Source organism: Bombus terrestris, chromosome 3 (assembly GCF_910591885.1).
Source record: "Bombus terrestris chromosome 3, iyBomTerr1.2, whole genome shotgun sequence".
Lineage (NCBI taxonomy): Eukaryota > Metazoa > Arthropoda > Insecta > Hymenoptera > Apidae > Bombus > Bombus terrestris.
The window spans coordinates 2,047,648-2,062,483 of NC_063271.1; the positions used below are offsets into that span (position 1 = coordinate 2,047,648).

At 47.8% G+C, this 14,836-nt stretch overlaps 1 protein-coding gene across 4 annotated transcripts in view; it reads right to left on the reverse strand.

Annotated features, from left to right (window-relative positions):
• LOC100651988 (ecdysone-induced protein 74EF) overlaps positions 1 to 14,836 on the reverse strand; it is a 142,791-nt gene that overhangs the window by 121,904 nt on the left and 6,051 nt on the right. For 2 of the 4 annotated variants that reach the window (XM_012320731.2, XM_012320729.2), the window contains exon 1: positions 8,754 to 9,716. The exons of 1 other annotated variant lie outside the window; for it this stretch is intronic. The gene's annotated coding sequence lies outside the window, so the exon portion shown is untranslated. Of the gene's footprint in view, positions 1 to 8,753; positions 9,718 to 14,836 lie in introns of those variants that run through there. One more of the 4 variants, XM_012320734.2, reaches the window with a different exon arrangement.

The window sequence follows — 14,836 nt, forward strand, 5'->3', positions numbered from 1 at the left end:
GGAAAGAGAGGGAAAGAGAGATCAGAGTCGGTTCTCTCTTCTCCGTTCTCCTTCGCGCCACTTGTGCACTTCTTCTACGGTGTGCTCTCGAGCCGACGGGGGTTAATGCACTCCTAGAGCAAGCCATAACCTTAGTCGGGGCGCTGGAGAAGCGCGGGAATCTTGGCGGCGTCGGACGCACTAGGCGCGCTAAAACCACCGAGCGCGCCCGATGTTTACAGAATCGTCGCTACGATCGTTAATCGCGCAACAGGAAGATTTTGCTTAAGGTAACGCGAAAAATCCTATGGATCGTGGCTGACGTTTCCTGGGCTACGCGCAGGCGGCAGACATTTCAATTCGCTGGAATTTTTAACGTTCATCGATCGCTTCGAACTTTAAACCTTTACGATTCGTATTCCGATTGAATCGTATTCCAACGTGCATACGCTATGTACATAGCGTTCTGATTTTGACCTGTTATCGCGGAGATTAAAGTCGTTTAAAGATGTTCGTGCAACGATTCCTCGACAGAAATTCCATCGGTTAGCAGCAGCGAGATACGCTGTAGAAAAATGCGCGAACGGTCATCGAGATTCGTGGACGCGAAACCTTGGAACTCATTGTCTACGAGCGATAATTGGATGTACTTGACTACAGTTTCGTATATGTGTGCACACACTACACGCTCGCCTAGAGAGAATAGTTTATCTCTCGCCTGTATCAATCTGTCTCGCTCGTTCGCGCTAGACGATAGACTATAGAGGTATACAACGGTCCAGGGCCGACGAGCGACCGCCTTGGAGGCGTAATGACGATCGTAGAAACTCTCGAGGCCGGTCCACGAGGGCCGATGGTTTTATGAATGCGCGAACGTGATAGAAGACTCGAAGAAAAACAGACACACATCGATACCGTGCAGGTATCGGGTTTTATACTGCCACTGTTCTACGATTCGATTAATCGATCCGGCGATTCGTTCGATAAATTCATCCAGAATATTTCGTATAAACGATAAACTCGATCGAGATTCACCGTTAGTCAGCACATTCTGTATGCGATGGGATATATTCGATATCGGAAAATGTTGATTTAATTTGAGCGTGAAACTTTCGGAATCGAAGCAATTTAACGCGTTCGCGTTTCGTTTGCACGCAGTTCGAAACACGCGGAATCGTCGCGGATTAATTTTATTTCGATCGAGTTACTTGGAGATTTCGCAACGCGTCGGTTCGCGTCGACGATCATCGTTTCCAAAATATTTACTGAAAAAACAACGATGTCGATACTCGAGCGTTTTAACTGATATTGCAAAACGATTTGCAGTCTATAAACAAAGCGAGGTCGCGTGGCAAAATGAAACGAAACGGCAGACCTCGCGGAAAATTCCAGATCGCACTCTGTCCTCGAATTTAAACGATAATGAGCGGGGGAACAGGAGATTACCGCGTTCTATGAACCAGCAGCGAGTTTCATTCTTAAACGAACCGTCGATCTTTATCTACGCGCGACTCTACTACGCCACGAGATTGCCTGCCAATCTACCTTTTATCGAAGACGAAGCACGGTCGTTCTGCGACGGATACATTTATGCGTCCAATTTCAAATCTGATTTATTCTCTGCTTTACTCCTCGCCGCTCTATATCGCGATGTTTACCAAGTTTATCTCTTTATTTATAGTTATTTATTCATTGAAATTAACCAGCAAAACTGCTACACGATAAAGCTGCTTTCCAATCTGTGGCCCCCTTTATCGAGGACGGATTTCTACGATGGAAAGTATCTTCAAAAATCGACGTACGCTTGCGTATCGAATTCCGATCTATATTCTGCTTCGCTTCTCCGCTGCAAATTGCGATGTTTATCTATTGCACTAAATTAGATCGAATATCGTTGTACAAGCATCGATGAATTTCGTGGGTTAGAATGACGCAAATGACGGAAAATATCTAACGCGTGAAATTTCACGGACGAGAATTCGGCAAATTCTTCGACACCGGAGTACTAGAACGATCTTGCACGAAGGTCCGCCATCGCTGTGACGACCAGTGAAAACTCAAGTCAAAGTCAACGAATGCCCGCATCGATTCGAATCGAGATCTTCGACTACGATGTTTCCCGCGCTGATTGGGAACCGCGTGGGCTCGTAGCCATCCACACGCCTGCAGGAGGCGCACACGTGTCCGATCCGCGGGCAAAGTGTTGAAAATAACCTCTTCAGCGTCCCTGACGAGGTGGGAATGTTGAGTTTGCCGCGAATACTATTCTGTTAGCTCGTGATTTGCACTTCCTAGTCGAAGCTCGTACGCACCAATACATCGGCCACGCGCATTCTCTACGCGATATGCACATGTACGCGATACATGGAAGGATGAGAGTGTGCGCGAGAGGCCGAGGTACGTATCAGAGTGTTGGTGAGCGTCAGACGAGAACGTTTGACGGTGTCGGTGTAAAACTAACAATAATAATAAGGTTGAGTCATGTGGGGCCTTCGAGAGCAAAGAAGGGCCTTGATTTGTGCCCCGGGCAAGGCGAAGCTCTCTGTCTCTCCATCGACCGATCGTTTCTCTCGTTCCTTGATTCGACGTGCTTTTTTGGAGCTCCTTGCCTGCTCTCGGGGATTTCTACGTTACATAGAAACCGATTCGAGGGCAAGCCGATCGTAAAAATCTGTACTTCGATCGATTCGATCGAATCGCGCTTAAAGAACGCGCCTCGTGTTTCACCGAATAATCTTACCTTCTCAAAGTTCTCGTCGTTCGTTTTCAAATATGCAAATCCGAACGAATCGTTCAGTTGGAGCAAAGAATAGTGTGTGTCCGATCCAGGTCGCCTAGTTAATAATGCGTACATTTTACGATGACCGGTAAAGATATTCGCATTTACGCTTATTTTCCAACGAAACGTTTCATTTTCATAGTATCTGTAGCGGTATCTGCAGTCGAAATACGCTATGCAAATTACCTTTTGTAGCCATGGTAATTCTCGGAGCGAACACCTCGTGACAAATGGATCTCGATCGTGCTCTGTCATAGGTATTATCGATTAACGTACAACTTTCTCACGATAAATTGCGAGCAGCAAAGTGTTCAACGGTTCGGTTATCGTTGATAAGCATGCGCGTATGCGTCGTTCGAGTCCCGCAGCGAGTTTAATGGTTATTGGCAAGTCGGACAACTTCCTCGAAGGCGACGGACACTCTTCAACGCGTTCGATGGACCTCGATCAGCCGGGGACGATCTATAAAAGACACGTTTTATAATACGCGTGTGCTGGAACAACGGGCTGACAATTCCACGCATGGAACGCCGTCACCGGTTGACTGGCCAACAATCGGGCTAGGAACGCGATTGGGTGCTTCGATCAATCTTCGAATTCGAACGAGCCTTTCTTCCCTGGGCTTTTGGAAATCCGTTCGGACGTTCGACGAATCCGGTAGAGAAGGTCGTTGACGTCAATCGTTCGAGCGTTGCGCGATCATTGAATCACAGGGTCGAGATGGAATAATGATTTATTTTTATTCCACGGTGAAAGCGTGATGTGACAGCTGCGTCGATGAAAAAACTTGTCACTTTATCTACGTTACGTAGCTACGGTATCATTGCGAAGAGAATGATCTGTTCTCTGAATAGCGGCAATTATTGTGTTTACATTGGGCTTTAACGACACCCGCGATGAGAAACAGCGTTTTCCATGCAATTATGTAAATACGGGACAAGTGTCATTAAAAAACGATTTCGATTATTCGCCTTACTCGATTATCGCGCGATGGAACAAAGCCGGTACAAAGATCAATACGCGACATCGTGCCGAACTAAGATTGCTCGCAAGATTTATTAAAAGATTCCAACTCTCGTAAAGTTTCATCGTTAACGTTAAAGTACAATGGTACGGTATTGTTCGGAACTTAATACGAAACTTTCGCTATTTTATGCACAATTAGATCCAATTGTTTACGACCGAGTACGCAACGTTTCGTCCACTTTAATTACGCCACGAATATTAGCTTCCTATAACGAGCGTTTCATTAGCGATATCGTTCACCGCGGATCGCGCACCAGTACGACTAGCCACGGAAATTACGAGGTACTAAGGATAACGATGAACACGCGGGAAGAAGCGAAACGCGCATATTTATAACAGAAATAAATAGGACTCGTAAACGACCAAACGATTCTTCTGGTCGCTACTCTTCCGATATATCTTTGTCATTATATATTTCGTTGCCTTTACGCGTTCCCGTGTCGCGAAACCGGTTTCTCTCAAAGATCGTCCGCAACGATTCGATCGCGCTGTATCGCGTACTCAAATTTTGGATCAACGTTCTTAATTCGCGATCCACGCAACGATGGAAGCGCTCGAGCGCTAAGAAAGAGAAAGTGGAAGGGGTAGCAGAAGCGGTAGAAGAAGAAGAAGAAGCAGAAGAAGAAGAAGAAGAAGAAGAAGAAGAAGAAGAAGAAGCAAAAGGGCATTATGCGTACGAAAAACGGTCAGTTGGACGTCTCGATCGAGTCACGTCGTCGTACGCGATCCTGATCGTGAATAGACTACGAACGAAGGAAGCAAAGGGAAAGAAGAACGGTGGAAGTAAAAGAATCGCGAAAAGTTACATCGAACAGAGTATAGATAGATAGCGCGACTGCGAGCGGCCTTCCAAGCTCACGCAGCCTTCCGCTTTTATTGCGCTGCGTGAATCGTCGCGGTAGCGCCGCAGCTAGGGCTGAGAGTGCCAACTTGAACGATCTCTCACCGATGGTCAAGCTGTGACATCACTTCGCGGCAGAATCTCCTGCTAGAATTCCATGCACGCCTTCCGACCGTCTATTTTCACCTTCGCAGACTATTTAGACGTTGACCCGGACGTTGGTAGGGCGATAATAACTGTTAGTTCGCGTAATTTCCGAAGATCGAACACCGTGAATGGGCAAACGGCATTAGTCTCCTTGAACAGTGCGTGAAAGTTGCGATACGCTACAACGAGATGAATAAAAGGTTTGTACTTGGCAGAATATCGTAACGCGCGTCTGCTTTCCGTACTCTTTTGGCAAGATTCTTCGGGACGAAAATAATTTCGGTTGGCGGATTGCATAATGAATGGTGTGAAATAAAATCGCGCGGCACGGTATCGCAAACAAAATGGATGCGAGCAAACAAACCGTTCTTTCTGCATACAATTTGCAAGATAACGAATCACACGTGCCGCGATAGCTACGACCGACGTGCTAAGGGACAATCTCGTCTAACGACTTGCAAATTCTATGTTCTTGTTCGTGGAAACGAATATCAACGGTTGCTGATAATTTACTTTCGCGTATCCTTCGCAGGAAACTTGGTTTATCATCGGTACGCCGTCGGTTTATCAAGCATCGATTGTTTTTCCGCACATGTCGCACATGCTGTGTTTCATCGCGTTGACGAAACGTTATTTTCTTTGCGTGTTATAAAAGTCACACCTACACGATACAAATGCGAGCCGCATTAATGCAAGCCACTCGGTTTTAACGGGCATATACTTAATCGTACATTCTGCTGTTTTGAAGGTAAACGGTTTCAAGGTGAGCTAAACCCAGCCGAAGAGTAATTGTTTAATCGGCGTAACAATAACATTTGATTCAGCATTATTCCTGTTTCATAGCAGTTGCGCGGCAATGAAACAACCGGCAAGCCAAAGACATCACCAGGAACCGTTTCTTAATTGGATGCCTGAAGCAACAACATATAAACCGAATGTTTATTAAACCGAAAAACCGATCGTTCCATCGGTTCATCCTTTGAGAGAACGATCGTGCCTGTTACGCAGCTGCATACGAGCCGCTGTACATTAACCGCTGTATATACTTAAATATGTATATGTACATGTATATGTATAATACAAGCGAATGATTCACAATCCCCACTCAAGTTCGCAATTGTGGGAAAGATCTTCGAGGTAGCTCCTTTTCGAGCGATTAACCCACCTTCGCGGTATCAAGGCAGATCATCAACGCGGCGACTTTGACCACGATGCGAGCTAACGTCGGAGAATTTTCGTTTCCTCGTGCGTTGCTTCTCGTAGGTTTTCGGGCTACCCTTGACCATGACCGCCTTTACCACGGTCTCTCTTTCTCTCTTCTCTTCTGGGACTACCTACACGCGGCCCGATCGTTCTCGGGTGTTACGTCAAGCGAACGCCAGGGCACGAGGGCCCCTGCCTCGAGAAAGGTTAGGTCCACGATCTACGGGCCACGGCGTGTTCGCGAGTCTCTCGAAGGTCATTGGTACGTATGAACGAAGCAGGGGCGGATATTCGGAAAACGAGGAGGGGACCTATGGAAAGAGAGGGCCCCTGGGCGGAGCTCCCTCTTCGAACTTGCCAATATATCCGAGAGAGTCAAGGCTCTGGCCTAATTCGAGTTCGTAGACCTAGACGGACGTACGCGTGACTCCTTTTTTTTCTCTTCATCTTCGTCCCTCTCTCGCTAAGGTCATTTACTTTTACCGAGGCACCTTCAAGGTGTCACCTTCGGGTCTTCGAATCTCCTTGTCCTTGAGTTAGGGTTCGAGAGGAAAGAAGAGACGGCGTTTCTCGCTTACGTACGTAGAAACGACTATACTCGCGAGGTTTCCTGCTTGGTCGAGGCGCAGGTGCAGAAACGCGCGCTCGACCTATATCTCGACATCCCGGTTTGCCCTTCGAGCGCGAACGCGCGGGTAGATTGTTAAATAAACGCGTGCCGCGATAATCGGACAACACGCAGAAGCCATCGGAAGGCGATCGGAGGCGACTGCGTTTGCTTTCCATAGCCGGTAAAAAATAATTGCACCGTTGACGACAACCGTCACATGCACAGCCATTATTTTTGGATATCGTGTACGCGTGTCTGTACACAACGAACTGGTTGCGTGAAAACGTAAACACAAATGCAGACCTTGCTCTTGAAAGCCAGACGTTACGTACGTCGCGATCTTATCGAACGCGCGTAATTGATGTCATACAAAAACATAACATTATGGAAATAAGGATCGATCGATCGAGAAAAAGAACAGGATGCACACTTCGCGTTGCAAACTTCGAACTTTGTGTCGCCGATTCCAAAGACGCAATAAGCGATATCGAAATTCGATCAACGGATCTAGATAGCTGCGAATTTCAATTCCTCGGAACCTTTACGAACGCGATACCTTTCCGCTGGTAACCGCCATCGATCATATTCGGTTCGTAAAAAGGACAGAGCTGAAGAAGCGGAAAGGAGGAGGAACGAGCAGTCGATCGTAAGTTTTCCACGAAAGAGAGGATTAAGAGACGTAGTGAATCGAAGAGGAGTGGAAGGCAAGAGGATGTGGAGGAGAAGGAGGAGAAGGAGGAGAAAGAGGTTACGGAGTGCTCCACGTGGTATCAAACTTCAGGGACGCTGGTTTATATGGGGCGCGAGGCTACGGGGCCCTTATGCCGCGTCGGCATCTCGATATTTATCGAACGTATACCGACGCGGTACGATACTAAACACACCAAACGATTTTGGCCCTCGGCCGTGGGTAACAGCGAAGGTCGCCGCGTAACCGGTCACGCTAGAGAATTAGAGAGCGATCGAGGGAACGCGAAACTCGCGCGCAAACTATAAATCTCTTAACTATATTAAAGAGTCGCGAAGTCTTCTGAGTCGAAGCCAAGCGAATAACGGTGGGAGGAGGGATCGGGAAACAGAGGCGAACAGAGACGAAAGAAAAGGAGACGGAGATGGACGGTCGCGAGGGCCGAAGGTTGGCCCGAGCTGAAAATACTTGCAAGAAATATAGTTGCGTCTTATTTCTGCGCACGTGAGTACGTGCACAAGTGCATACGCGATCTACGTATTCGGCGTTACGTCTGTTTACATGGATCATCAACGTATACGGCGGTATGAAATTACGAAAAGCCAACCGACCAGTTCTGTTCGATCATCGACGAGTAAATCGCGTTTTATCAGTCCCCTTTAGAATCGATTCGAACCGAACCATCTTCCAATCGCGACTCGATGAAATTCACCGTGTTTCCATCGAATCGACCATAGACGCGAACCACTCCAGGTTTCTCCTGTTCAATCGTACCTGCGATACGTGTACGTTTCGCGAAGATAAGGATCGACGCGTGCATACAACGAGTCGTTCCCTGCCTGCGCTATCTTCGCTCGAATCGTCAGAGACGGTTACAATAATTTTATATAATCGATACAATAGTAACGCGAGCTACGGTACGGTCTATGCGACACAGAGGGAGGAAGGGAACCGGATTGAAAAGAGAGGAGTATCGATTCGTAAAACGCTATTTACAGTTGCGTCCATAAAGTGACGCAGAAAACCCAGCGTGCACCATAGAATTTAATCGTTTTTACGTAAACCGATATCTCGTGGTACACCGAACTATAATGCGTGATCACTTCCTTGATCGTATGCGATTACCGTCCGGTTGCTCGTTTTCACCCCGGCCGGGCGAGTCGTCGCCACCACCATCGTCATCGGGTACGCGAGATTCGCTTCTACTCGGAGAAAACATTCTGTTAGGTAATGCCGACAAAGACGTTCGATCGCGCTGCTTTCGTTAAATCGCTGTTATTGCTTCGCGTCTCGCGCTACGCGTTTGTCGGACCGACTCGTGTAGGTGGCATTCAAACGCGTTCGACTTTACCGCCACCACTAACTGTCACCAATCACGGAAGCGAGCGTGCCTCTTCGTTCGTTCTTCCATCTCTTTATACACAACACGATATATACGGTATACTAATTGTTTTAGTCGATCGATGTTAATTACTCTTACCTTAGTAAAACGATTTACGATGGCCAACGTGGATGGAAATACAGACGAGACAGACTGGACGTACTCTCGACGCACACCGGTTACTTTCGCACACACTCTACGAACGACAGTCTCGTATCCGTAAGACAGGTCTGTTTTTCCCGCTTTTCACTTGGTCGTACTCCACTTCTTCCGAGTCACAGATAACGTAAACAAACTTTTCGTGCGCGTCAGGCACGCGCATGAAAAAAAAAAAAACAGACGAAGTAAAACGTCCTGAGAAACGAGGAACCCGAGTCGCGCACGATTTACGGTATTCCGGTAGAGAAGGGCGCACAATCACGCATCGATACAGTTATCGTGTAAAAAGAAAAGTTTGGTTTTCGATGCGACAATGGCGGTTCTACATGCACGCACAATCGGTAACTGTTCTTGCACGAGCGATCGAGGAAAAGGCGGCCATAGCTCTCGACGATCCAACGAAAACAAGCGATCTCGTAACGTGGAATACGAGGACGATGCCGCGCGCAATGATTCGAGTCAAAATCGTCCGGTCGGCGCAGAGTGACGCGCAGCCGTGGTACACCGTCGGCCGCGGGAAATTCAGGAAGCTCGTGTGCCGCTTAATGGTGGCGATACGATTGTACGCTCGCGATGCTTCGCGTTTCACGGTGGTCTTTTTTCCTCTTCGATTTTGCCGGCTCTCTCGAAATCCTTTCTCCTGCACCCGGAGGGGTTCGTAGCGAAGGGGAAAGAAGAAGAAGACGACGACGGGTTGCGTGACACGAGGCGTGCGAGTCTTTGGCCGAAGCGCGAGGGAACACTGAACGTAACGCGCGAGCGGCGAGTCTCGGTTTGCCTAGCCTAGCCGCCACTAAACGCCACTATCCTAGGTTAGACACGCTCGCGACACTCTCCCTCCTCCTCCTCCCCCTCGCCATTCCCTTCTGCCATTCCACTCCTAGCCCGCGCCTCTTCCTTCTCTTTCGTACCAACAGCACTCTCCCTATCTCTCTCTCTCTCTCTGTCCGGCTCTCGCTCCCTTCGTCCGTCTCGCTCTCGCTTCATCGATCTTGCGTCTTTGTCCGACTCTACGGATCTATGTACATAGAGTACGGGGGGTACACACGCCGTGTGGATTCGGAGCGGCTGGCTGGTGGGGGTTCGTAAGGCCATAGCCACGGCCACCGAGTCGCACACTCTCGCAAACCCAGCAGGCGCATGCACGCACGTATACACACGTTGCGAACAGCACACATTGCCGGAGCGACCGTTGTCGCTCCGTTTCTCGCGTGTGCGGGCTCGCCAGCGCGCACACGTTTCTAGCCTCTCTAGAGCGCTTCGACGATCTCGTGTATCGTCCGTGTATCGCTGTCGCACGGAAGCATTTCGCGGGACTATTTTATAACCGGAATCCCGAGCGCGAGCTAACGAGAAAGTGGAATCGCGATGTCTTTCTTGTTTTTATTTCTACGCATACTGTTTCGTAGCTGTTGCGCCGTAGGATCTTTTAAAACGCGAATAAAGGCATCGAATTTGAATTAAGAATAGCCACGGCGAGTCCCGTCGAGGCTCGGCGCGACACGGTCGACTCTAAACGCGATATCACCTCCGTGCTACGAATATAAGTGCACACATAGATTTGCGCGTGTACACGTGAGAAGTTTAGAGCGAGCCGTAGCCGAGACGGAATATACATTCCATGTGTAATTTGTTCTATATTCAAGAGGCACTCTGGCGCGTATATGTGTGTCTATCGCGCGTATGTACGACGGAATATATGTCTTCATGGACGCGAGGGTGTACAAGAATGTAACCACCGTGCGACTCAATACAACAAGGCACACAATGTCCTCCTCCACCGACGTCCGTTTCTCTCCAAGCGTGTGCAGAACGCGTTGGCATTCAAATGACTATTTACACGCCTTGTTATTACGATGAACAAAACGAAACGCACGTCGCGGCGCTCATATTATCGAAAACCGTTTGAAAATCATACGAGCTGGCAAATCGTGCGTTTACTTGTTCGTACAGCGAACAGAGAGCAAAACTCTTCGCACACGGTACACCGTAGCTTTCGTTCGACAGCTCCTCTGAAGCGCGATTCGCACGCAATAGCGGAATAAATTTTCCTCCTCTTCGCCGGCGAATTTATATCTGACGGAAACGTTATCCAAAGGCTGATCGTCTTGTTATCTCTGTACGACACGGTGAGCCAAAGCGAATGCCAGATTAAGAGGCTATTAATGATCGTACGAGCCGATACGATACGAAAGCGTTGATCGCTCAAGTACGGTTATCGCAAGTTATTGCAAATTGCTGTAATTAACATCAGAAGGTGAGCGCGGTGAATTTCTTCCACCGTATTTCTTATCTCTTTGAAAAGAATAGAAAAATCATCGCGTTCGTTTTTTCCGACAGGTAACGTTTGCGCGTACGACTCACGCCGTGTCGTAGGGAAAAGAAAAAGGCAAACGCGGCATCCAGCGCATGTAGGGCTAAGGGTAAACTGAGTAGTGGGACTCCGAGTTTGGTCAGACAGGCAGCGTTAATCCACGTTCACCGGTTAGGTTCTCTCGATGGCTGCCACGGATGGCGGAGTCGATTCCCGAGACTTTCTAACGAAAGTGCAAGTCTTTTCTTCTAACCGGCTACCATACCGTGCAACCGTCCTCGACGCGACTTTCGCGCGTTTTCCGCGGTTTCCCGCCGAGGACGAAGACGTTCGACGCTTCCGGGCTGAGTCACCGCGTCTCTCGTAAGAAATATCTTCCCCGGTCGTTTAATTAAAAAAAAAAAAAAAAAGAGAGAGAGAAAAAAAGAATATAACGAACCTTTTAATTGGCTCGCGTTTCTATTCGCGTGACGTATCTTTCGTAGAATCGCTCGGTTAAATAACGTGATTGTTAAAAATATAAAGAGAAGATTCGAGAATATCAGTCAAGTGGCCGATAGTGGAAAATATCGAAAAAGGCAGAATCTGATTTAGGAAGTGACGATCGACCTTTGTGTTGATTCATAAATCTGAAGCAAATATTTCTAACATTAAAACATAGCGAAAAGGCCGCCTGCGGAACACAGTCAAGGTCTCGGCTCTCCTCGACTTTGCCGTGACATAAATATTCGGGGGCCTTTTGGGCCCACGTTGGTTCCTCGTGTCGAGGCACCCGAACTTGCCAGTCGAACGGGAGAAAGAGAAAAAAGCGAGACAAAGACAGAGACAGAGGGGAGAGGAGAAAAAGTCCTTTGAAGAAAAAGATATAGAGGAACCTTGCTTGTAATCGTCTTCACCGGGAACGAACGGCCCTGAGTAGGAACTCAAAGATTAAGCCATCGTTCCGCGACCAAAACCTTCTCCTCTCCACTATTTTTGAAGTGCTAACAATTCTATTCGACGTGACGAATCGCTATCGCATAAGCGTCGTCGTTGCACAGCGACGTTAATACAAATGAAGAATATAATTAAAAGTATCCTTCACGCTTCTATTCCCTATACACACAGGCCAATCTACATACATCCTTCGCGAAGAAAAAGCTCGGAGACCGGTCGATGGTAAATTTCTGTGTCTGACTGCGCACGTACCCATGTGTGCACAAAGGAAATAAAAGAGCGTTTGATCGCTTCGTTCTGGTTGCTCCTAACTCCGTGACATTCAAAGCTGACGCATAAAGAATCGCACGCGTTCTGATAGCGCGGTTTGCACACGCATTAAAGCATCGCACGACTAAGCCGCGCGCATACATGCCACACGTTCGGGCCGACTCGTCATCGGTGTATGTTCCGTACTAGACTTCATAAACTTTCACTGGCCTCTCACGCGTTCATTCTCTCTCTCTGGCCGTGCGTGCTCGGCTTCCAAGTCATAAATTCGGTAACCTCTGCGGGTACCGCCTCCTTGTGTCCCCGTCCTTGCGCGATCGTTCTGACGGGATCCAGAACTCTCGTGAAACTTGCCACGTCCGCTACCGGAGACATCCGTGCATCGGAAAAGAGGCAATGGATTCTACTAATATATAAATAAATGCACCTCAAAGACTCTGCGTATCCCCACTTCCGTTCCTCTTTCTCTCGCTTCTCTCTCCCGCGCTCTCACGCGTGGGACGTTGCCCCATTAGCGAAGCAGATATAAGTGCTTGCGAGAACGTAGTCAATTTAACGAGGTTAAAAAAAAAATCCTCTCTGCCTCGTTTCTGACGCCAGAGGTTCGCGTACGGCTTCCCAAAGACAGCCAGACCGCACGCGTTTGCGTAAAACACTGGCGTACTGCCGCTCCCGATCACTCTCGCTTTTCACCTGGCCGATTGACAAAGATTCTACCGATCGAAGAGCGATCGTGATACAAGATCTGATTAATCCGGCACTCGGAATACGTGTACCCGTTATTTGCCATTTTCCAGCGCAATTCGCCATTACTTCCGAAATTTCAGCGAGTCAACGTTAAATCGCTGGCTTTTGCGCAGCGTTCAGGAGAAAGTTGAAACGGTCGAAGAACTATGACGTTCTCCTACCGTTTCCGTATCTCCACGAGAACCATCGTTTCATCGGCGAAGAATATGAAAATCGCGAGTAAAATGTATCACGAACAAATGAAACTGAGTTAATCGTAGCGGCGAAATACTCTTACTTTTTACCTTCCCGAAAACAGACTGGCGAACGCGGTTCTCCTCGATTGGTTCGTACAACCCACTCGGTCCAAGATCGGTGTTAACGTACGATTAGTGGGCCAGTGTCAGTCAACGACATCGTTTTGATGGTTAGCCGGTAGAAATAAAGCCGGGGAAGGAGACTGACTACCGCTCCGGTCGCCAAATACCGCGCACGGTGAACCGTACGTACGGGGCCACTGGCCAATATTTGGGCCAATGTTAACGTTGGTCTCTGTGCCGATTGCCTAATACCGGCTCGAGTCACAGCGCACCTGATAATGAAAACGACGAGAAGGAACTTTCGTATATGAAACGCGTTACTCAACCTTCTACGTAACGATCTTTCGTGAACGTGTAAATACGCGACCTCAGAAGGATCGATCGATTGTCGTGACCATCGGTCGATGGGCGATCGATGACGACTACGATCAAATTTAAAATCCTACGGTATTACGTCATCGTTTAACAGCGAAAGGAAATTGTGACGAAATTGGGGCCATCTTTCGTCATCTTTTAAAGATGATTCGTTTAACTAACTTGCCGATATGAAAATGAAAATTAAGTCGAAAAAGAAAGCGCGTTAACGCTCGATGAAGTGGATTCGCGAGCAATGTGGTTGATTCAGTTTCAGCAAACTGCCGTTTCCTTAGCGGAAGATGATGAACGCCTCGCGTCGTTTGGCATTCGGAAGCCATTATCCAGGTTTAATCGTACCAGCGCGGCGTCACGGCAAGACTTTCAAAATCTTGTTCTTGGCACTCGATCTACCTGCTCAATGGCTTGTAACTGTGGCCCTTGGAATTCACGCGTGTCATTGTGCTTTCTTCAGAGGCAACTTTGGCCAATTCGTGTCCTCTTTGTGCGATACTTTCTTATCCAGTAGAATCCTTCTTACGATTAATTCGCAACGGGAAGAATTTTTCCAGCGGTCGCTGTGAAAGAAGTTGTATCGTACAAATACGCTAGACTCTCTCGGAAATACGCTCGCGGACACGAGTGGCTCGCGTTCGTTCGCTCTTAATGTCCGTGCCTGGTGACCCGTGGTGCAAACTAAACCCACCGGAGAAAGTTGCCAGATACTTTCTCGTAGCTGCGCTGCCTCCTTGCACGTTGGTCGATGCAGTCACTTAAATGGTCCCCCGTATCGATTCGATCGTTCGAGCCAAACGTTCCAAGCTCGTGACACTCGCAGGTTCAACGAATAAAAAAAAAAAGAAAGAAAAGAAAAGAAAAGAAAGAAAACAAACATACGATAAAAACTTGACGTTTCACCATTAATCGGCTAATAAAATAAGCCCGAGCGTTCTATCGGGAAAGATTGGAATGCGTATCTCGATAAATATTTACGATATCGCTTATCGAGATAATTCGAATATTTTCGATAGAAAATCGTTCATCTTTTTAGAGAGTTTTCTATCGTTCGGTTAAAACACGAAGCTTATTCGTCGATTTCACGA